The following is a 23,796-nucleotide window of genomic DNA, read 5'->3' as shown; positions in this document are numbered from 1 at the left end:
TATTATATTATATATATATAAAATCAATACAGTAACACTGCATAGAAACACTATAAACACTGTATAGAAACAATCTAGAAGGTTATCAAACTGGCAGCCCGCGGGCCGGATGTGTCATGCGCAGGCCACACCCACCCGAGTTCTGTGAATGGGAAAAACATCGTAAAACATCATGTGACAGCAACGTGATGCGGCAAGTTTGACACCCGTGATCTAATGTATTAATAAAGAAGAAAATTGAAAAGATGATGAAATGAATGTTGCACTATTGGCACAAAGCTCATATCATCATCCATTCTCCTTGCCTTGCCCCATGGATGCCTCGAAGCAACTGGAATTTTTGTTAAAAGACAATGTTCCCCTTTCTTGAAGCCTCTAAAAGTGAAAAATTGTATCTCACCTTTACAATTCCCACCTGCTACACATGATTTTACCATTTCAATATTTTTAAAGTAATGTGCAATTTTGTTTATATCCTTGAAAGTGTACAGTTAGCTGATATGTTTTAATATACTGTACCTTCATTGTTTCATGGATCATTTTATTTAGATTCCACATCCAAAGATATTTTTTCATGTTTGAATAATTCATCTATAAAGAGATTAATGTTTCTGTGGGAAGAAATCTCAGTCTCTTTTAAAGTAGCATGCAATTGAACATATATTAACAGGTATAGATCTCTCAAGTATTCCCTCTTGCCAAAACTGTAAACATTCTGCTTGTCCTTTCTGAATTGTATGTCAGTCTGTGATATCTGTTTCAAAAAGGAAAAGTTGCTGTTAATAAGGTGACCACTTATAGGCACTAAAGAGGAAACCCTTCCACCAAAAAAGAAAGAAAGGCAACCACCTTTGCACACAAATCAGGTGCAGAGAAATGTTAATCACTATAATTCAATAGAAAAACAATACTTCTCAACTTTAAAAACAGTAATTTTGACCAAATGACCATGGGAGATTTCTCAGATTCTTGCTAACTATGGCTACTTCAAGATTTTTCCTTCATGTATCTTTAAATTAGACTGGCCACTTTTTCCCACTTGACAATGTCAAATTTTGTATTTTTTTTTTTAAAAGGGAGTAGAAGTAAGTGGTCCATGTGAACCAATAATGGTTTGTTTTAACCAGCATTCAGTTGTGGGAATCTCTTCGAAGGCAGAATTTGCCTTTAATATAGGCAGATCTTCTGCAAGGTGACATCTGCCATTAATCTGCCCTTATGTCGTTATAGGGATGCAGTGACTCAATGGCTAAGACACTTAGCTTGTCGATCTAAAGTTCGGCAGTTCAGCGGTTCGAATCCCTAGTGCCGCATAACAGGGTGAGCTCCTGTTACTTTTCCCAGCTTCTGGCAACCTAGCCATTTGAAAGCATGTAAAAAATGCAAGTAGAAAAATAGGGACCACCTTTGGTGAGAAGGTAACAGAGTTCCGTGTGCCTTCCTTTGATATTTAGTCATGCCAGCCATGTGACCACGGAGATGTCTTCGGACAGCGCTGGCTCTTCAGCTTTGAAATGGAGATAAGCACCGCCCCCTAGAGTCGGGAACGACTAGCACATATGTGTGAAGGGAACCTTTACCTTTACCTATGTCATTAGTCAAATCACACAAAAGGCATTTAAATGTCCAGCTGAAAATCTAACGGCTAAAAGTATATGGATATAGTAGTCATGAACGAAGACCCTTCAAACAACATTTCAACCAATGTGGGCTCCTTTCCACACATTTATCTTTGATAAGTAGATAAATTACACAATGTGTAAATTAAGTTACACATAAGGGAAGATCAGAATAGAATAGAATAGAATAGAATAGAATAGAATAGAATAGAATAGAATAGAATAGAATAGAATAGAATAGAATAGGAATAAGGTCTGGATGGATAACCTGCACACTTTTAGATATCTCCAATGCTTCTTGGTTTCTTGTATTGGTATCCTACAGTACGTTCCAGGTAGCTCAGAAAATCTGGGCAATATTTATTTTATCAGACCCAGAATTAACCTCTCCTATTTTAATACAAGAAGAATCAAATGTCAAGTTTTGTGCCACTTCCTAACTCACAATGTGCAAACTATTTGGGTGAAGGAGAGTATTTTATGACTATTGAAGGAGAGGCATTAATTCATAAAATGAAAATGAAAATATGACTCCTGAGTAATATAAGACCTTGGGAATACTTTACCAATGTTGGTAGCCAGCCTTTGGTAAACATTGATTTGGCATCCTGGACTTCTAAAATATCCTTTAGGCATGATGCAATCCAATTGATGAAACTTTAAGGAGATCCAGCCCAAAGAAGCTAGGATAAAGTATTTTACTTGGAATAAGCACATTTACCAAGTAGAGTGAATGGTTTTGTTTTTGGCTGAGATTCTCTGGCTGCAGATAAATCAGAAGCAATGAATGTTAAGAAATATCTTCAAGTGAAGCTCAGGTCCTGGTGACTGCATCCGTCTATTTGTCTTTGTGAAAATATAGCATTTGCCTTTTTCTTTTTAGTTTCCAGACCAGCTGGGATTTTCTGGTATTCACCTATCTGAGTACTATCTAGGTGCAATCCTTGTTAGGTTTCTGATGCCAATTAGGATTGACAGGTGAACTTGTGTGTTATTTTATAATAAATTCCATTGACTTTTGTCTGTTAGTCGGTTTTCCTTCTTCAGATCATCATCCTTTCAAGTTAGTAGGTTTCCCTGCTCTTCCTTCTTCAGGTTAACATCCTTTCAAGTTGACCTGAAAACTTGAAATACTAATACCTTAAAATCTTATATTCCATCCTTCCTATATAACATATGATTTTGCTTGTACCGTGCTAGAATCTGAGTCTTAATAGTAAGTGACTGAAATGAAATAATGGCAGAGACCTTAAACATCTCCAATTCCTGAATTTCTCCTATATGCTTAGATGCTTAGATCACATTATTTACTGTTTTCTCTAGTTGCTGTATGATATACATGATTTCAGTCGTGATCCAGGATAGAGATGAGGAACAAAAGGAGCTGGAAATTTACAAACAGAAGGAGGCTGCTTCCAGTAACTTCTCTCACCAGGTTTCTAATAAAAGATTTTTTCCTATTTAAAAAAAAATATATCCAAATTTCTCTCAACATTTGCACAGCTTTGAAGAGAAGCGGATTAAAAAAAAAAATAAAAGGTTGCAAATTGACTTTTTATCACTCTAGGCCAGAATGTGCTATAAAGCTCTTAATTAATGCACCGGTTTGCTACAACAAACGTTTTTAATTTGTCCTCTAAAGCCAGCATTTATAGCTTAGCCTTTTGCTCTTGTTCTATTTTTGGTCCCTGCGATATAGATTACTGTGAAGATTGTCCTCTGTCCATATGTACACCAATTGTGCTTGACATATGGCCATACACAAGGAAAAAAAAAAGAAAACTACAACAACACACAAGCATTTTTTAATATTTTGCATATAGACAGTGTCTCATTATCCTGGCGGCCTCTAAGTGTACCTTCAGGCCAGTTTGGATCTGATCTTTGATCCAACTAAACTAGTTTTATTTATATTAAGTGAAACAGCACCTGGCTGGGCTACAAATCATAGGCCACATGGGGAACTGGTGTTAATTCTCAGGTCTGGAAAAAATGTGTTTCAAAACATTAATGCTGCATCTATTGCCATCCTAATTACTTTTGTAATGAAAGTAATATAGAACATCTTGTTCAAATTTATATCATTTCTTTTGCCAACTTCCTTAAGAACCCAACATGGAAGATGCAATCCATTACAATAAGATCTGATTTTGAGTCTAAAGTGCATTGTAATTTTTATTTAGAATGGAGTCAAACAGTATCCTTTTAGTTCAGCATTTTGTTTGTTTGTTTGCTTTTTGTTTGTTAAATGTATATGCTGCCCATCTCACTATCAAGCAACTTTGCTACAGATTGCTAAGCATGATGACTGATGAAGAAACCTGGAAAATGTAATCACTATTTTCTAACAATCTGATAAATTCTAACAAAGGTTCTAATAAATTACCAAACTATGAATTTTAGAATATTTAATTTTGCCATGCTAACTCAACTGCATTCACAAATTCGGGTAAATCTGAAGAGACCTAGTTTTCAGTTGCCAGAACGTTTAGCCAGTAGAAAATATTCAACTAAATATTGATGACTGGATATTTGGGTAGTTGTAATCCCAACAGATTTAGAAACTCCAAGTTTGAATGATGCCTTGGGGTATCTATAATGCAAACCTTCAGAAAAAGGTTAGAGTACCCCAAAATGGTTGAGATTATGAAGGGCAGTGGGCAGGGGTGGGTTCTACTTACCTTTACTACTGGTTCGCAATGGGATTGCATGCGCACACAAGCAAAGCTCAGGTGCGCGCCTTGCTTCTGTGCTTGCGCAGATCGCTTCTGATGATGTCAGTGGGTGGAGCCTTCCACCGGTTTTACTACCAGTTCTATAGAACCGGTCCAAACCGGGGGCAACCCACCACTGGCAGTGGGAAAGGGTTTCCGTATTTGTATGACAGCATAATGCAGATTGTAATTTAGTCAAGATGAGTGAGTAACATTTGTGTTGCCTGATGGCAGCCACGTCTTCTAATTAAAAAATCTCTACCCTATCTAGGCTACAAAAATCAAGATGACTACTAGATGTAGCAAAGAGGTACAGAAAATTGATGTAACCCTATTGTAAAGATTAGCCACAGTTCAGGAGTTTTATAATTAAACATAAATTTGATAGGCTTAGGTTGATAATACTTAGTTCTTTTTCACCCCACCCTACCCCCATTTTTTGTAAGGTTTGGTTTATTCATTATGAAAAAGAAAATAGATGAGTTACTCCTGATGAAGGCTTAGACCAGTTATATAGGAATTCCTTTGTTTTCTCCAGAAGTATGTATGCATGTATCTATGCATGTATGTATGTATGTATGTACATATATATGTATGCATGCATACATTCCACTGACTTTTTATAATGCAATCTGGGTGGAAGGAGAGTTTCAGGGATCTGGTAACAGTAATAGAGTTGGAAGGTACCTTGAAGGTCATCTAGTCCATGCAGGAGACCTGTACTAGGGATTCGAACCGCTGAATTGCCAACATTTCTGATCGACACCTCAGTGTCATAGCCACTGAGCCACCAGGGCTATTCATCTTTGCAATATTTCACAAATAATAAACTCCAGCTAAACATGTACTTGGAGTTTTCATATTAGACATTATTTCAGCTCTAGAGATGCTGAAATATTCTGGAGATGCTGCTCAGAGGACAGTATACAGTATGCACAAATACTATTTCCTTCTCATATATATTTCTGAGAAACTAAGTGATCTGTCAGACATCCTGGGACTAGCATAGATGGATGGGAGAAAACAGGTGAGTGGCTCCTGTTGATGAAATCTGATCAGCTATTCTGTGCCCGTTGTATTTGGGGCTGGGGGACAGAATAAGGAAAACAAGACACATTTGGAAGAATTTTTCCATCCAGCTCTCACGCACATGCACACTTAAAAGTTTGTTTATTCATTCTAGAAACAGACTTCCTTTAGGGGAAAAATAAACACACAGAAGGACTCGGGGCAAGAGGTACACTTTGTATATAGCTTTAGTGAAAACATGTTTTTCTTGTTAACACCTTGTTATAACCTAAAATCACAATACTGAAAAACTGTGAAGAAGGCTGCATGGGAAGACATGTCAGATGAGGAAAGAAATTTATCAATGCTATTCTTTCCAATGTAGCTACAAATCATGTATCATTCATCGAGCTGGTAAACCAAACAAGGCGTACCTTCTTTTCTATTCCTTATAATGTTGAACAAAGACATAAAATAGTAAATAAGTCAGGGTTGGAGAGACGGCAGTGCTCTGCAGGCTTGTTTGAGAATAAAATCCCACGTAACACATTTTGGCTTGATTTATTTATTTATTTATCAGATTTCTACCTACTGCAATCAATACATTCTGGGCAGTTAGCAAAACCAACAAGCAATGCTGTAAAGCTAAACCAGAATGTATTTTGTATAAACCCAATCACTATGTTTTATAAAGCATGGCTTGTAAATTACTGGGTTATGTGAAACAAATCAAAGGAAGCTTATTCAATAAACCTTACTTAAACAAACTATTGCTTAGTGCAATGTTTGGGTTTTTGTGTTGCTTCTGAAAGGTATGCATGCTATGGATGCTATGCATGAATTGTAAAAACCAAATTTAAGCCAAACTATAAGTCCTACAAGTAATTTGTGGTTTGATTTTAGGAAGGGAAAAATTGCTCCTCCTCAAAATGAAGCTATTTATTGATCAGAGGTGTCATGAATCTAAACAAGTTTCAGGAATAAGCTCTACAAATATTTAAGCATGCATCTTTAAAGAAAAAATTAAACATGGATTTAATTTTTAACTTTATATTCTTTCCTTTTTTTCCTGTTTATGTGATTTGTAATGGCATGCATTTTTTAAAAGTCGCATTAAGGCAAAACTGGGGGTCAGATCTGTCAGCAGGCTTGATGCCAGAGTCAGGTGGTGGCACTCTTGAGTGTGATGGACACTTTTCATGACTAGGGACTCTGCTGCTGAGAAGGCAAAACTTGTCATCCTCCTAGTGCAATGGTGTCCTTCTGCCCAGGGAGATCTCTCTCCAGATTTCTGGAGTAAGTCTTCAGGCTGCTGGTGGAAAGTCCTGCTTTTTAGTGCTGTGGGACTTGAACCTCCATACTCTGGGGAAATCTCCAATTAGGTCTAGGAATCTATGGCATCCATGAGCTTATTTCAGGTAATCTCAGGCCCAACACATGTAAGCAAGGTATGAACCTTAAATCCCAATTTTGTCTCTGAGTGGACATTATATGCTAAAGAGATGGAGGGAGATTTTGTAATGGTACATTAGAAAGACCTGGAAAGATGAGACAAAGAAATGCTGTGTAGGGAAGAGTCAGATAAGGGAGGGTTGCCCTCTCTTATCTGACCTTTTTCATAGTTATCTGACCATTTCCACCTGAAAATTTCTTCTACCATCTGTCAAGATTTTTCTCATATTCCATTACAGATTTTCACTCACTGGTCCAAACAAACAATGATCAAGTTTTGACTGAGTTTTGTCTTGACTGATTCATGAACTATTTTTCTTAATGTGCCTAATAGATCCTATTGGTTTCCAAAAGGTGTTCAGAGTTTCCAGCATTCTCATAGATGGCATGCTTTAGTCCCTGATGAAGAGCTGGCAATCTAGTTGATAATCCATATTTCTCCCCTTTTGTGGGGGTTCTTCCTGTTGGTTTACCAAAATGGAACACCAGAAATAATTTTGAGACTGCCAATGAAGAAAGATGAAAAACAAATCTAACCAAGTACAGGTTACACTATGGCAATAAAGGAGGTGAATGTTGTATGGGTATACTGTGTATACACGTACAATGACAATAAAGTTATTTATTTATTTGTTATTTATTATTGCATTGGCAGGCTGTAGTCCAGCAGCCTTGTTTAGAGTGACTAAGCCCTTTTTAAGAAAGAGTCATTATAGAGATTTTCTGTCAAGGTCCTTAGACCAATTTGCACCATATTTTGCTGACAAAGTCACTCCGATTTACCAAAGTTTTGATCCTCATGGCCAAAATCTTTTGTGATAGAAGGGCACTATCTGGCCATATTACCTGGGAGTTGTTTTGGCCTGTAGACTCTGAGAAAATGGATAGGATGCTATCTAGATTTTTCTCTGCCATATATAGGTTGGATTTTTGCTTATCCTGCTGTTGTGAAGAATGAAGAACTCATGAGATTGATAGTACCTCCTTGCATAAGCCAGAGCTGCCCAAGTTCCTGTAGGAGTCTGTGACATACCTTTTCTGTAGAGGCCATCTCAGTGGTCTAGATCAGAGGTCTCCAACCATGGCAACTTTAAGACTTGTGGACTTCAACTCCCAGAATTCCTTTGCTGGCTGAGGAATTCTGGGAGTTGAAGTCCACAAGTCTTAAAGTTGCCATGGTTGGAGACCCCTGGTCTTGGAAGGCTGTTGAGACAGAAGTGACATATTAATTAACCAGTTCCCCGAAAAGTGCAGGTGGTTTGAAATGCCTTAAGCCTTCCTAGAGAATCTCTATTAAAACAGCTGAACATTTCTTCTGCTAGACTGTCATTGCACTACATGACGGTATAAACAGAATTATAAGGATGTCGATTTTGGGTTCATATGAGTAATGGGGGTGTGAATCTAAAAATTTCTCCCAGAGAAATGTGCTGTTGTTATGCTGCATTAGAATCTTCTAGAGGTGCTAAAATCTTCCTTCCTAGGGCACATGGTATACTAAAGCTAAAAAGATATGGCTTTTTTTAGACACTTGTGACACTGGTACAGCTTTTTAATACTTTTCTTTCCTCATACAAAATTATAGATTCTTACAGAGGTTAGACATTAGCAGTTCATTGAAAATGTCTAAATATTTAGTTACACATAGAGCTGGAATAAATTATCCAACTTTCTATCTGCTACTCCCTCACCTTCATACTTAATAGCATATATAAGCTGTTAGCAACATTAGACATTAGAAGAAGATTCCAATATTAGAAAAGGTGGTTGGAGAGACAACACAGAATATAATGGCTGGGTTCACCAAGTATGGGAAACTGAAATGTGGTTGGTCAGTTTGTGGTTCAGTGTGTTGGGAAAATCAGGACAATTGGATTAAATAAGTAAACTGTGGTTCATTTAATTCTGGTTTAATATATGATGCTAATCTCCAGTGGTTGGAGATCTTTGTCCCTGGAAAAAGACAAGGCAGAACAAAACATGTTATCTATGCGTATAAGGTTTTTGCTCAAAATAGCAATAGCACTTAGACTTATAATAGTGTTTCACAGTGCCTTACAGTCTTCTCTAAGTGGTTTACAGAGTCAGCATATTTTCCCCAACAATCTGGCTCCTCATTTCACTGACCTCGGAAGGATGGAAGGCTGAGTCAACCTTGAGCCAGTTGGACTCAAACTGCTGAACTGCTGGCAGTTGGCAGTCAGCAGAATTAGTCTGCAATATTGCATTTTAACCACTGCACCATCATGGTTCATAATAGGGATAGCAGAAGCAATTCCCAATTTTCCATTTGCGCATGTCATTACAAGGCCAATTTGCCCAGAGTTATTATGGAGTTGGGTAGCCTTATACATATATTAAATAAATAATTTGATCCTTTTTAAAACAATGCCCACATTTCAATAAAACCACTTGGAAAATGAATTTATATACACATTGAAAACAACTTTTGAATGTACACTTTATGCAAAATTATATGTCTTTTACCTAAATATACAGATGCCTAATTATTATGTCTCCTCCCTAGCCAGATAGGTGATTCTGAGTCTGGTGGAGTCCCTGTAAGGCAGGGGTGTCAAACTCACATCATCACTGTGTCATCATGTGACGTAGCATGACTTTTCCCCCCTTCACTAAACTGGGCATGGGCATGGCTAGCACATGACATCCAGCCCATGGGCTGCAAGTTTGACCGCCCTGCTGTAAGGATCTGGATGGGGAAGAACTGGATTTGAATTCCAGTTTCCTTCCAGGTGCAATTGATGGTGATGATTATTATCTTTAAAGCCCTACATGGCACTGGGCCAGGTTACCTGCAGGACCACCTTTCCCTAAGGTCATTTGCCATCCTACCAGATTAGCCTGGGTGGGCCTGCTCCTAGTCCCTTCCCCTAAAGGTTGCCATCTGATGGGACTAGGAAGCAGGCCTTTTCCTAACAGTCTGTACCATATGGAATACTCTTCCCCTAGAAGTTTGGGCTCTACCTCCTAGCCCACTGAAAACCTGGCTTTTCCCCCAAGTGCTGGGATAGGATGAAGTGACTGTATGTTCAAAGCTTTTAAAAAATTGTTTCTTATGTTTATGATTGCATTATGGTTTTTGTACAGTTGTAAGCCCTGATGTTGTTCGTGAGTTCTTGCACTGCTTTGTGTCGAAAGGCAAAAAGATGTTTCAGAGTGTGCAGTGACCAAACTTAACGCCTGCCTTAAATCCTTCAAAACAGGATCATCTGGCAAGGAAGTAACACAATATTAAAAACGCAGTTGCTTTAAGAAACTTGTGTCCTTGAATTCTACAAAATTCCTTCTTTGCCTTCCAAGTCAGTCCTACTGCATATCTCTAGCCAACAGAACGGCAGTCACAAATGGCAAAGACATCACTTTCATTAGCACTCTGTCTGATTCGAGCGCTCTTGTTTGTTCAAACTTTTCTCTCACTCAGTTTAACTTTTGGTTGCTCAGCTTGCCTGCCATCACACTGCATATTTTGTCTCTCTTTCTTTCCACCACTGCTTTCCTCCCCAACAGGCCTTTCCACTGATCTCTTAGCAAAATGGATGGTGTGCTTTTTCAGCTGGCTGGGCAGGCTTTCCTGGACTGAATGCTTTCCTCACATCTTTGATGCTCTGATGGTCCCCCAGGATGAGGCCTCCACGATTCATTGCCTCATGATGTGCTCCTGACCCAAGTGAGCCCTGGAGCCAGGAGATTTGCAGGCAACTGCTAGTCTAGCAAAAGCTGCCAGGTTTGCTGAGACTCTACAACAGATCCAGAACATCAGCAAAAAGTAGAGAAGCCTGGGGGGCTGAAAAGACCTTACAACAGGTCAGAAGAAGAAAACAGAATCCAGAGGGAAGGTAATAGAAAAACTGCAGCTCTGCCCTCTTGTCTTACAGCTGCATCTATTGAGCTCCTGAATGCTTTATCTTAATCCAGGCACAGCATTTTAGCATGCGTCGTGTTAGTTCCATCCAGGGAGTATGTTAGCCAGTGAAAATTTCTTCAATTAAATAAAAACAGAATGTAAGCAACCAGGCAATCTGAGCTGTAGGCCAAGGAAAACTAGAGTCTGTTTAAATCATGCACCGTAAAACCAATTTGCTTAATGCATCGTATTCTATGCTTAAGTGATTGTGCACTTTCTTTTCTTTCTCCGAGTTTACCATTATGGGGAGAGGCTTGAGTTCCAGCCTCATGCTGGAATTTTTACATAGCCACCCTCCTGGGTTTTGAAATTTTACCGCTGCAAATTGTCCACCTAACTTCCAGTAGGTGGAAGCCTGAGAATTAGATGAATTTTGTAAATGATTCTGTTTACTGTAGAATGGCACTATGCTACAACCACATGAATGGTATCATTCAGGCAGGTGGAATGTTAGTTTATTGATAACATTTTATCTACCCATATGGTGATGCTACTTCTCTTTCATGGGGGATAGACTGGTCCCATGCAAGAATATCTGATTCAAAGTCAGCAGTTGTGTAAAGGGTGGTGAATGACACTGAGCTCAAAAAGACAACCTTGTGGGGAAGCCCCAAAGCCAAACTCTTCCTCTAATATGATAATGTGACATTTGGGGAAGGCACTTCAAAGCATCAGGAGCCACATATTTTCTCTCTCTTTCTCTCCACCACTGCTTTTCTCCCCAACAGGCCTTTTGCAGTGGTTAGAATGCAGTACTGCAGGCTACTTCGGCTGACTGCTGGCTGCCTGAAGTTTGGCAGTTCAAATCTCACTGGCTAAAGGCTACTCAGCCTTCCATCCTTCCGAGGTGGGTAAAATGAGGACCCAGATTGTTTGGGGCAATATGCTGATGCTGTAAACCGCTTAGAGAGTGCTGTGAAGCACTGTGAAGCAGTACATAAGTCTAAGTGATATTGCTATCAGAGTTTGGAAATAGGCCTTCGTTGAGACCTGACCTTGAAGATGTTATTGCTGAGGATGTCCTTCAGTCCTGGACCCCAGAAAGTCAACCTTGTTGATGTCTATGGAATGCTATGAAAGGAAGATCTCACAAGGATCCAAAAGCCCAATGAATGCATTTTTCTTCATGAGGAAACTACCATGAAACCTCACCAATATGAAAATACAGGAAGAAAATTCTAACTGAATAGAGTTGCCATTCCTTCTTCTATATTTTGTTTGCTTTGTTACAGTAATGTTGCCTTTAATGGTTGAACAAAAAAGGAACTTTCAAGGTTTTCCCAGTTTCAGCTGACAAATGTCAATCAGTGTTTTAATACTAGAATCACACCAGGTAGAAAATAGGAAGCATAATGTTCGCATTCCTTTAAATATAATAATTCATATTTGTATCTTCCTATACATATTTGAAGAGTTATATTTTAGTTCTAATCGCCATTTTATTGTTTTAGTAAAGTTTATTGATATGTGTTGTTTTCTTTTGAATTTGTTGGTTGACAATTTTTTCTTTTTGTTTTTATACACTGCCCAGAGCCACATTCTGATTTGTTTATTGTATTGGTCAGCTGCTGAACTCCAATGGATTCATGTTGCCTGAGTTGGATGGCCATATAAATGAAATCAATCAATCAATCAATCAGTAAGTAAATGTAGGTAGAATATAATTTAGTATTATAGTATAATTTTGTGGAAGGAAGGAATTCAAATTTCACTGAAACCTTATTTAAGTGACACTTTTTAATTTCTACACCAGCTCTACACCAATTATTGAATCTGATGTTACAGTTTGTATCTAACCACTACATAACACTGAAAACAATGGTACATATATTTATTATTTAATTAGATTTACTTTTTCTTCAGGAGTTCAGGGCAGCCTTTGCAATGAATATAATAAATTCTTACTCCCCCACACTCCCAAATCTTAAACAATGATAGAGAATGGCTTAAAGATGGTTAAGCCAAAGTCTTCTATGGCTGAAAATGGACTTGAATCTGGCTTCTGTAATGTTACTCCAGCACCTTAACTTTTACATTGTAATAGTACAGTATAATGAGTAAATTTCAGAAAAATGAGTACAAAAATGCATTACAAGAAGTAAAGTATAGAATGTGTATCAATTCCCAAAATACATGTACAGTATTAGAGAAAATTGAACAAAGTTTACTATTAGGAGAAATAAGTACGGTATATTGTATTTGTATTAATGTTGTTTTTCTTTTTAAAGATAACGTGGAGCTAGACTGTAACTTGGGCAAGTAAGAAACTAAGTTAAATAGTATTTGACAGATTTTTCTTGCCCCTGGGTATAACCTCCAGGCCAACCTACATCTGATGATAATTTGCATGTCTTATTTCCCCTAGGTGTTTCTGGGGTGCTGCTTTTAAAAGGAATTTTTGCAATGAAAATATGTCATTCCAGTAAGATGGATGGTGTAAAAATAAACAAACAGAGCCAGTGGGATAAAGAGCGAGCACTTGGCCCTTTTCCTTACTCATATATATACTGTATATTGGGTTGGGCCACAAGAGCCACTGAGTCTTCTTTTTGCTGCTCCTAAAGATATTTTCAACCACACTTGCTGAAAAACAGTGAGAAATTTTCTTGCTTTATTGTGGCACATGAAAGTTGTAGGGTAAGCCATAAAATATTTAAGAATATTTTAAAATATTCTTTAAAAAAAAATATTTCCAAACTTCTCAAAGTCCCCTGTGTACTGTGATATCTCCTGTAACTGTGGCATCTGAGCAGAAAGGGTTCTAATTTATCAAAATGAAAGATGGAGCATTGCAATACTATCCCACCATTTTCTGAACCTATATCTATATTACAGATATGTTGCATGTGCCATTTTACTGGTTCTGAGGCCCACTCCCCATATGAACAATGCTGCTTAGTTTCACCACCATATATTCTTCCCCAAATGTTACACACTACCCTCAATCAACAAAAACCTGGTGAGGATGGATTGAAAGATCCATCCTCACCAAACTGCTTTATTCCTACAGGAGAAAAAGGTGGTCCTTCCTTCCTTCCTTCCTTCCTTCCTTCCTTCCTTCCTTCCTTCCTTCCCCCTCCCTCTCTCCCTCTCTTCCCTCCTCCCTTCCTTCCTTTTCTTTTCCTCCCTCCCTCCTTCCTTTCTTCCTTCTTTACCATTTTTACATGGGTGACAGAAAACCATTGTGTGTGTGTATGTGTGTGTGTGTGTGTGTGTGTGTGTGTGTGTGTGTGTGTACATGCACACATAGGCACATGCACACACACATACCTTCAAGCCAGTTTTTGTCTCCTGGTAACTGCAGTTTTCTTGTCAAGGTGTTTCAGAAGTGAATTGTCATTTCATCACCTTCCTAGGGTGAGTGAAAGTGGCTGGTGCAAGATCACCCAGCTGGTTTTGCACCCCCACCCCCAAAAGACTAGGACTCATGATCTCCTGGTTTCTAGCCCAAAGTCATAAGTACTACACCAAACAGGCTCTCATCTTTTTAGATGATCTTAGTCACAGGCACCAAGACAGATTTTCATTCAAAATCTCCGCAAGGAGAGTACTAGGCACTCTGGAAATACAGATGCTATGGGTTTTTTTCCTTTTATATCCTACTGAGGAAATGGCTTTTGCATCTTAAGCTCCAGTTTGCTGGTTTGAATATTACACTCCAGCTTGTAAAGAAACCGGCTCTATTTCTGTCTTAAAGTCCAAGTAGAAGAATGAAAGCAGTGAAGGATTCATAGAGATGAAGCAGTGGTAAAATTCAATTTTTTTTACTACTGGTTTCTGTGGGCGTGTCTTGGTGGGCATGGCTTGGTGGGCGTGGCAGGGGAAGGATACTGCAAAATCTCCATTCCCTCCCCACTCCTGGGGGAAGGATACTGCAAAATCTCCATTCCCTCCCCACTCCTGGGGGAAGGATATTGCAAAATCCCTATTCCCTCCCCACTCCTGGGGGAAGAATATTGCAAAATCCCCATTCCCTCCTTACTCCTGGGGGAAGGATATTGCAAAATCTCCATTCCCACCCCATTCTGGGACCAGTCAGAGGTGGTATTTGTGGTTCTCTGAACTACTCAAAATTTCCACTACCGATTCTCTGAACTAAAATTTCCGCTACCAGTTCTCCAGAACCTGTCAGAACCTGCTGGATTTCACCCCTGAGATGAAGTGTCCTAATATGCCATAAGAGATGGCCCCCTTAGTGTTGATCTTTTCTTCTCCTTTCTGCTTTTGCAGTGCATGGTACATTCATGTTTAGGTGAACATGATTCAGCTGCAACGCAATGACCCTTGTAGGCTTTGGAGTTTAAGCCTTCCCCTGATACAGTTTCCTCTTCTATATACTATATCAAGAGAGTATACACCACATATACATGCCCACTGGTGACATCAACCACAGCCTTTCCCTAATGTCAATCATCATCATCATTTATTTGTTGGAAAATGCTCATATTAACAGAAGAAATACAGACATAGCCATCATTTAAAAAGAAATAAGGAATATAGAATCTCCGTTATAATTAAGATCAGCCGTGATGATGAAGACCTTATGCAAAGTATGTAAATTATGTAATTTGTATTTCCAATTGTATAGCTGGATCTCTCAGACTTTGTGACATCACTTGCCCCCACTCAAATGACCACATACAGATTACTAAAAGCTAAAACAGCAAACATCTAACATTAGAACATTGAAAATCCTTGGTGAATAAATCTGAGGCCAGGTGTAAGAAAAAGAATCCCCAAAAGAGAAATTCCTGACATCTAAAAATGAAGTTCTACATTTAGCATAACGTTGCTTACCCTAAAGGAAAATATAATGCAAGGCATAATACATGCATAGATCAATGTATGTATGAACTTATCCATGACTAATTAAGGCCAGAGAGCAGACTGAGTGAGCATATGTCACTCCTGGCCACAATCCTCCCATTTATGATGAGTTCTTTTATTTAAATGAAAGCAGTCATAAATAGTTTTGTATCTATAACATACAAATTCATATATTCAAAGATGGTGTAAATTCCTAGTTTTGGGGTTGGGTGGGTGGAGATCCTCTTGTTTGATAATATGCTTCCTCTTTTGGTTACCTAACTAGTTATCATTTTGGAGTCCTGAGGAAAAACCTGTCACTTATTACATATTATTTTTCTTTTTCTAAAAAAAAGATGCTCGCCACTTCCTACATGACCTAATCTTGCTGTGCTGCATCGATTCATTTTCAACCCTTCATTTCCGATGAAAGCATTCCTGCCCTACTGAGCCTTTTCAGCTCCAATATTTAAAAGGTTAATGGTTGAACATTGCCTGCCCTTGTCTCTTGGTACCTTGTCCACTTCCATCACTGCTAATAGTAAGTCCCATCTGGTGCTGAAAATTGCAGGGGGGTGGGTGGGTTGGATTTGTGTAGTTGGGGTGCTGAAAACTCTGCTTAGCAGATATATAAAAGGGGAAAAAAAGAGCTCGGTGCAGTGCACCTGTTGGATTTGTCACCATCTGCTAGCCAAAATGTTAAAAAGCCACACCCTTGGACAGCCAGCTGAAGAGAACTTAATCTCTTTCCCTGCAGGCTACAAAACCACATCTTACAATAAAGGGAAGTTACGCACAAAGACACACATGGACTGAACTGGGAGGGAAGGGGATCTGAACTGCCCATCATTGTGGGGTTTTATTTCAGTTCTGAGCAATGGGGGAGAGAGAGATTTAAATAAATCCTTACCTGAAAGAAAAGCATGTTGTTGATTGCCATTGAGAAAGAAAAAAAAAAGGCGGGGGGGGGGAGAGAGAAATTGCTTTAAGATAATATAAATTCTTCTAGTAAATCCACTGAATTGCGGTGCTCTTTTCCCTCAATGAACAATTTGGCTAATAGAGATGATTTCCAGGCTAAAGAATGAAAATACCGTATTTCCTTTCTGGAGGTTTAGTCTTCCTGCCTGTGTGTTTTCTTATAAACAATTATCTGACTTGTTAGCAAGGCTCAAAAAACCATATTCTGTCCAAAATGCAGTCATGTTTTTTGTCACCCAACACGTTCTTTATTATGAAAAGATAAATTTATCCACATATTTTAGGTAGGAATGTTGACTGTTTCTTTTTGACGGTCGAATATATTTGTTTGCATGTTTCATGGCTTAGAAGATTTACCTGATGCCTTAATATGTTATTAATATGTTATCAGTTCCAAGTTATGTTTCCCTGATTTTGAAAATTTGAAGCTTGAATGGTTTTTGTTATTTAACAAAACAACATTTATAAAACATTTATAAAATATAGTTATAAATTTAATGTATTCTTTGAGCCACTAGTTTTATTGTGCATTGTTTTATTTTCTTAGCTCACATGTGCATGTTCCTTTATTTTCTGTGGGGGGCAGTCAATATTAATCGCTTAATTTTATGGTAAAAAATGGACCAGAAGAGGCAGTTGGTCCACTGTCAGTGAAGTTATTATATTTATGCTGAAGCTCCCACATGAACCTCTCCAAGACCAATAAGCCATAGGAATAAAAAGCCCCACCTCCCCACTGTCAGGTCAAGGTGATCAGAATCCACAGTCAGCCAAAGTATTGAGAAACATGAAAAATAAAATCCTTCATAAGTATTTCCTTAATCACAGCAGTTCAAATTCCACAACTAAGACAGCTACTAAGATTTTTACTGTCCATTTATAGCATCCATAATCTACTGCCTGCTGCAGGTAACATATGCTGCCCAATGGTAGGACTGAGTGGATGGTGTGTTCACTGTTATACTGCCCACTTTAGTAATCTTGCTAGATGCTAAATCCAGTCAATTAATATCCTATAGTCATGGCACAGTTAGAAGATTTAGTCTGAGCAAGCAATATTATAGCCTTGCCCCTTTGTTGATACTAACAAAAGGGGGGGGGGCTTACAAGGAGTTGTTAAAAGCAAGAAGGAAGGAAGGAAGGAAGGAAGGAAGGAAGGAAGGAAGGAAGGAAGGAAGGAAGGAAGGAAGGAAGGAAGGATAGACAACTTAATTTGGAACAATAATACAAAATGAAGTTCTTCAAAGTCATTATTGCAAGAACCAAGAGCTAAGATCTATCAAAGTGAGACTCTGGAAGTTTTTCTTTTTCACATATTCAACATCTTCCTTAGTGATGAAGAAATCTGCAGGTGTTATGTTCCTATCATAAAAATGAGCCAGTCAGATTACATTTTCACCCATCCCTAAAAGGAAGATTGTGAAGCATGTTGAGCACTGAAAAAGTACTAGAAATAAGAATGCAGTGGCCAGCAATAAGATTAATTTTTTTTTTACTTATTTATTTGGGTTTTGTGTGTGAAACAAATGGGTTATTAAAAAAAACATTTTTAAAACATTGTTTAGTATGAGTGAGTGAGAAACTACAAATGTTTCTGTTCAGTTAATTGAAATATTTCCAATTTTCAACCAGTTTTAATTCAACAAAGATTGTTGTTGTCTAAGAATGACAGTTTTACATCAATCTCTGTTGCATCAACAATACCATAAACTGCACAATTCAAACAATATTTTGTGAAATTGGACTACATAAAAAACTTTCTTCCTTTTTCTCTTATGTAAAAAAAGGGTGTGTGTATGGAGAATTCTTTATTTACTCAAGAAGCTTAATTAATTTAATCTTGAAGGGCAATGCCTTGAAAATTAACAGCCTGAAATGACTTACCTTGGGGGGGAAAGTGCACCCTGTCCATCTTCACTTTCACCAAGGCTATCTGAGAGCAAACAGTGAAAAAAGAAGCCCATTAAAATACTGCAAATAAATCCAAATTTAATCAAAGTTTAAATATTAAATATATAAATTGCAACTTCACTGTCTAAATATGCACAGGATAATCCTGAACAAATGTTGTAACAAGCTCTTCTGCTAGATCATTTGTAACTGGAAAACTGTTCTATCTCATTGTCACTCATATTTAAGTAACACGAAAACCTTGATTGGTAATTCATAATATTCTCTGTGAATCAGTCCAAGGACACTTAGGGAAGAAAATATGCCTGGTTACTGGATCATCATCTCTTTCTTTGTATGTGTGCGTGTTTTCTATCTAATGACACAGTGAAATGGCTGGCATTAATTTTCTGACATTTTTATTTTGAGCGCTGCTAAACTATATTCTTCTGTTAAAGGATTCTGTTTGTCCCCATTTCTCCACCCATGAGCTGACACTCCTAAAAGACACTCTGAACCTATGGATGTACCATGTTTCCCTGAAAATAAGACCCTTATCTTATATTTTTCTGAACCCCGAAATAAGCCCTTTGGCCTTATTTTCAGGGAGGTCTTGTTATTTTGGGGCATGGAGGAAACCAGAGGAAATAGCAGGGACTGGCTGTGCATGCGTTTAAATATTTTTTGGGAGGGCTTATTTTCAGGGGGGGGGACCTTATTTTAGTGCATGTGCTCAAAAGACCAATTGGGCTTATTATCAGGGGATGTCTTATTTTTGGGGAAACAGGGTATTTTCAGAAGGGAGTTTGTTCCTAGCTTGCAAAGCTTGAGATCAGTAGTGGGTTCTACTTCGCTACCGGTTTGGAACTGTGAGCATGATTGTGTGTGTGCACTTCGCTTGCTTGTGGTGCTTCTGCACATGTGCAGAACCTTCTCCGCATGTGCAGAGTGTCCAGGTGGGTGGGCGGAGCCTCCCACCACTGCCACTACCCGTTCGTCCGAACTGAGGTGAACTGGTAGAAACCCACCGCTGCTTGAGATGTGTACTTTTAGGAAGGTCAACAATCATCTTTGGATATGAAACAAAAACAAACATCTTCCAAAAACCCATGCACTTGCAAAATAATATCAAAAATATTCTAAATGTATGCTGTACTTTCTTGGGGGCCCAAACCTTCCCCCCCCCCGGTATCTCTCTGTATTTCTCCTTGAATGAAATGTTTTATGGATCTTAATTGGCTTTAGGGTTTAAATGTTGTGTGACACAGATTGACCGTATCACATGGGTTTTGCACATCTTTCTTTTTCATCCAGTGTGTTAATTCCATAGTTCTCCTGAGTTAATGTGTCACCATCTGGAAGAACCATAGTAAGTCACTCTATATAAAAGTTTTAGGGGACCAAGTGAGCTCACTTAACTACTGTCAATGCAAATCCCTCCTTCGTTTCTCAGTCTAATTTTATGCATCTTTATGACCCTGAACCACTCTCATATGTGGCCCAATTAATAAAAATAAAGTCTAATACTCATTTCCTGGATGTGATAAGAACTCATTAATTGTGCACCATGATATTTACATAACCATACTTCATACATTTAGCTCATAAAAATGGCTGTGCCCCCAAAATCAATCTATATAGTAATCCTATTAATTTGTGATTTTCTCATGGATAATTTCAGTTTGTCCAAATGCTAATAATCTTTTATAATTGTATGCCAACTTTAAACATTTACAGGTTTTAGGGGAGCCCTTCTGTGCCTTATCATGTGAGCAGGGACTTTTCTACCAAACAGAGAAGCGTAATCTGGCAACTTCTGTGTATTTATTTTTGCAATAAGATAAGAACTTTTTCTCCCTTTTTAATAATAATGATTGGTAATAACATTGAAATTCTCTGCTGCGCTCCTTTAAAGTCTGTTAAAAATGCACAGCTGGCTTGATGAGGAGTGACAAATCCAAAGTCAGAGTGAAACTTCCCAATCATCTGAGCTCTTGCTACCCGATTAATAGAAGAAAAACAGGGCAGATGGAGGCATACGCAGCAGTTCGGAGGGAACAGATGGCCACTGCGAACTTGATATATGAAATTAATAACACTTTCTCAAATACAATTAGTAGCAGGAAGACATTACCTGAATTTTCATAACTCTGAGGAAGCTGACATTAAATGAGGTTTTCAGATTAACAGTTAATATGGCATTGATATTTAGAGGGAAATAAAAGCAATATATGGGAAATAATGACCTTATCGTTCTTTGTATGAAAATTGATTAGATCTGAATGTCGCATAAGGTGGGTTTCCTATAGGGTAAAATTCTCTTTAGCTTTTGATACAAGAGCTTCCTGCAACCTCTTTGCCGTGTTCCATTTGCCAGAGCAAAATGGTGATGAGGTTAATTTTTGTCACTATAAACTTTGTAGCACAAAATAAATGGAATTTCTTACAGAGTAAATAGCCTTAGCAACATTTTCAGTGTACGCACGTTCTTGCTTGTCCAATGATCTGCTGTACATTAGATGGTCCACGGACATTAGAATTTTCCATTCAATTCAATCTCTGAGTAGCTCCACCTATAACATGTTTTTTCGGGGTGCATTGAAATGCATAGAGTTGATTGAAATCTACTGAAAACTGGGAAATTCATTTATGCAAGGATTCTTTATATATGACCTGGAACTGTGTGTCTTGACTTATTTCAGTGGAAAGTGAATTAATTATAGCCACAAAAATAAATCTGGTACAGTATTTTCTTTGTAAGAATAGGAAACCCAAATATATGCTAGCAATGTGTCCAGAATTAATTACTTCTTTGTCAAATAATCTGTTCAATGACCTATACATTTTTCTATACATCTTCATTTAAACTGGCAAAAGAGAATAGGCCTTCACATTTTTTGTAGGTAAGAAGTTTTTGCTCTTCTGTAGTCACCAGATGGCAAGAGTATGTCTGGGAAAGTCCTGTCTATCATCATATAATTTAAATTCTTGTTGCACAGTGGCATTGGGAACCATCTAAATGGCTAGTACCCAAGGAATTAATTAGAATAAATTAACCTGAATTTGATAGGGATACATAAGCAAGAGCATATGACCTCTTTAAGAAATTAAGACTTGGATGGTTGGGAATAAATAAAGTTATTCTAATATATGCATGTTTAATTGCTGCCTGAAGAAGGCTCTTGAAAGGGTTTTTGGGCTTGACTGACCTCTTCATGATCTCTTCCTAATGGATGCTGAAGTAAAGTTGTGCTACTTCTTATGATAACGGCTAATCTATTTCCATTGGGATGTAACATACGATACCTTCATATAAATTCCACTTCACATTATACACACATAATCATAGATTCAGGTACACTGGTCTCCTAGGCTCAGCTGCCCCCAGAGATAAGGAGAATTCAAGACCTTGGTGCCTTCCGCCGTGCCCTTAAAACTTTCTTTTTCCAGCAAGCCGGGCTGGCTTAACATAACATTTAGTATAGAAATCTGAAAAAATAAATAAATAAATAAATAAATAAATAAATAAATAAATAAATAAATAAATAAATTGATTCTGCCCTACTACTTGTTCTAGTTTCCAACATATTGTTTTCAGGATGGGGCTGTTTCAAGAAGAAGGGGGGAGGGGTACAGATAATGTTTATGTTTATAACAATTTGGCCTTTTGCTCCCAGCAAAATGATTATGAATAATACCACCGTCCAATAGATCTCAACTGTTGGTGCCTTCATGGACACATCCATGCACATTTTCACAACACTGTGGAAGTGGTTGCCATTGCTTTCTTCATGACTTCCTCTATGACTAAATTTCCTTTAGTTCTCCCATTCAAGAGCCAACCCAACTCAAACCTGCTTAGCTTCAACATACAGAAAAGGACTAAGTCTATGAAACTTAATCACTAAATATCATGGTCACATACTGCAGACCAATATTGAAAAAGGGTTGTGCTATTGTCCACTGTTGGCAAGGAGACACTGATAAATCTGTTTGCTGTGAAAGACTAAACTGATAAAAAGCTGGCCTCATTCTAAAATCTCATTTACCATTACTCATTTGGATTCTAATTTTAGTTGCAGATAACTAAGCAGTGTTCACTAGTCAGATCTTGATGATGATCTAAAACCTCCTCCCCCCCCAATTTGGGTTAGGAATTGTAAGGAGAAAACAATGCAACAGTTAATATGTTTATTTCTTCTCATTAAAAATTTGCATAAAGTACAAATTGGGCTGTTAGGATTTGGGCAACTGGAATAACCACCATTATTTATTTAGACATCTTTTTTTTTTAACCATTCCTTTTATGAAGACAGGGATAGCACCTTAACTTTCATCAAAGGAACATGCAGACCTACATACAAAATATAAATATAAAATTTTACTTGCTTGACCAAGCATAATCCAGAACAGCATTAAACAGTTCCAGGCAGCAGAGACAAAAATTCCTTTCATTCATCAGCAGATAAGGATTTTTGACAGCCTTCCCTGGGGAGCGAGAAGTGAATGGATATGTGGTGGAGGAAGAGATTATAGTGTACAAAGGCAAAAAAGTGCAAAAAGAAGCCAAAGAAGGACTCAGAAAATGCTCCAGGGCTGCTTAGGCAGACAGGGAGACTGCTATCAGAATTAAATAAGACAGAAACCAGATTCCCCTTCCATTGCTCTACCTGTTTCTCTTCAATGTCACTATTGGTGTATACAGTGATACAAAACATGTCCAACAAGTCTTCCAGTAACTCTTTGGGACCACCAGAGCAAAGTTGAAAAAAAAAGAAAAGAAAGAAAAGAAAACCCAAACCAGGCTTGACACTTAACCAAGGCAGCATGCCAAGCCCCTAACATCTGGAAAAAGGATTTGAAAGGCAAATCATCTTCTGAGCTTTTTTATACATCTACGGTGTTAGACATTAACTTTAAAAAAGAAGTAAGGGGGAGGGAAGACAGAGAAAGCATTTATTTATTTAAATCATGAATACCCTATGTCTCAGCAATATAAAAAGAACAATCTTTAAAAGTTAATAGGAAAACAACTGGCTGCTTATATGACATCTTTGTTTATTATATTTTTAACCTCACCAATAAATGAATTTTCTAGATGGATTACAGTGTGACTAAATTCACATTGGCTTCTCAGGGAAACCAAACAAAGCCTATTCTCCCACCCTCTCTCTCCTCCTTTCTCCCTCTCCCTCCCCCTCCTCCTCTCTCTCTCCCTCTCCCCCTCTCTCCCTCTCTCTCTCTCTCTCTCTCTCTCTCTCTCTCACACACACACACACACACACGGAGCAGAAAAACTTTAGGCTTATTTCCAGACAAAATCAAACGTAATCTCTAGTTTTGCTTTCCTCTCTCTGACTCAACATACTAGCCACTCAGTATACATTTGATGACAGGAAAT

Source organism: Pituophis catenifer, unplaced genomic scaffold (assembly GCF_029215685.1).
Source record: "Pituophis catenifer annectens isolate HBS135680 unplaced genomic scaffold, rPitCat1.0.hap2 SCAF_3, whole genome shotgun sequence".
NCBI classification, from domain to species: Eukaryota; Metazoa; Chordata; class Lepidosauria; order Squamata; family Colubridae; genus Pituophis; species Pituophis catenifer.
This window is presented reverse-complemented; position numbering follows the sequence as displayed.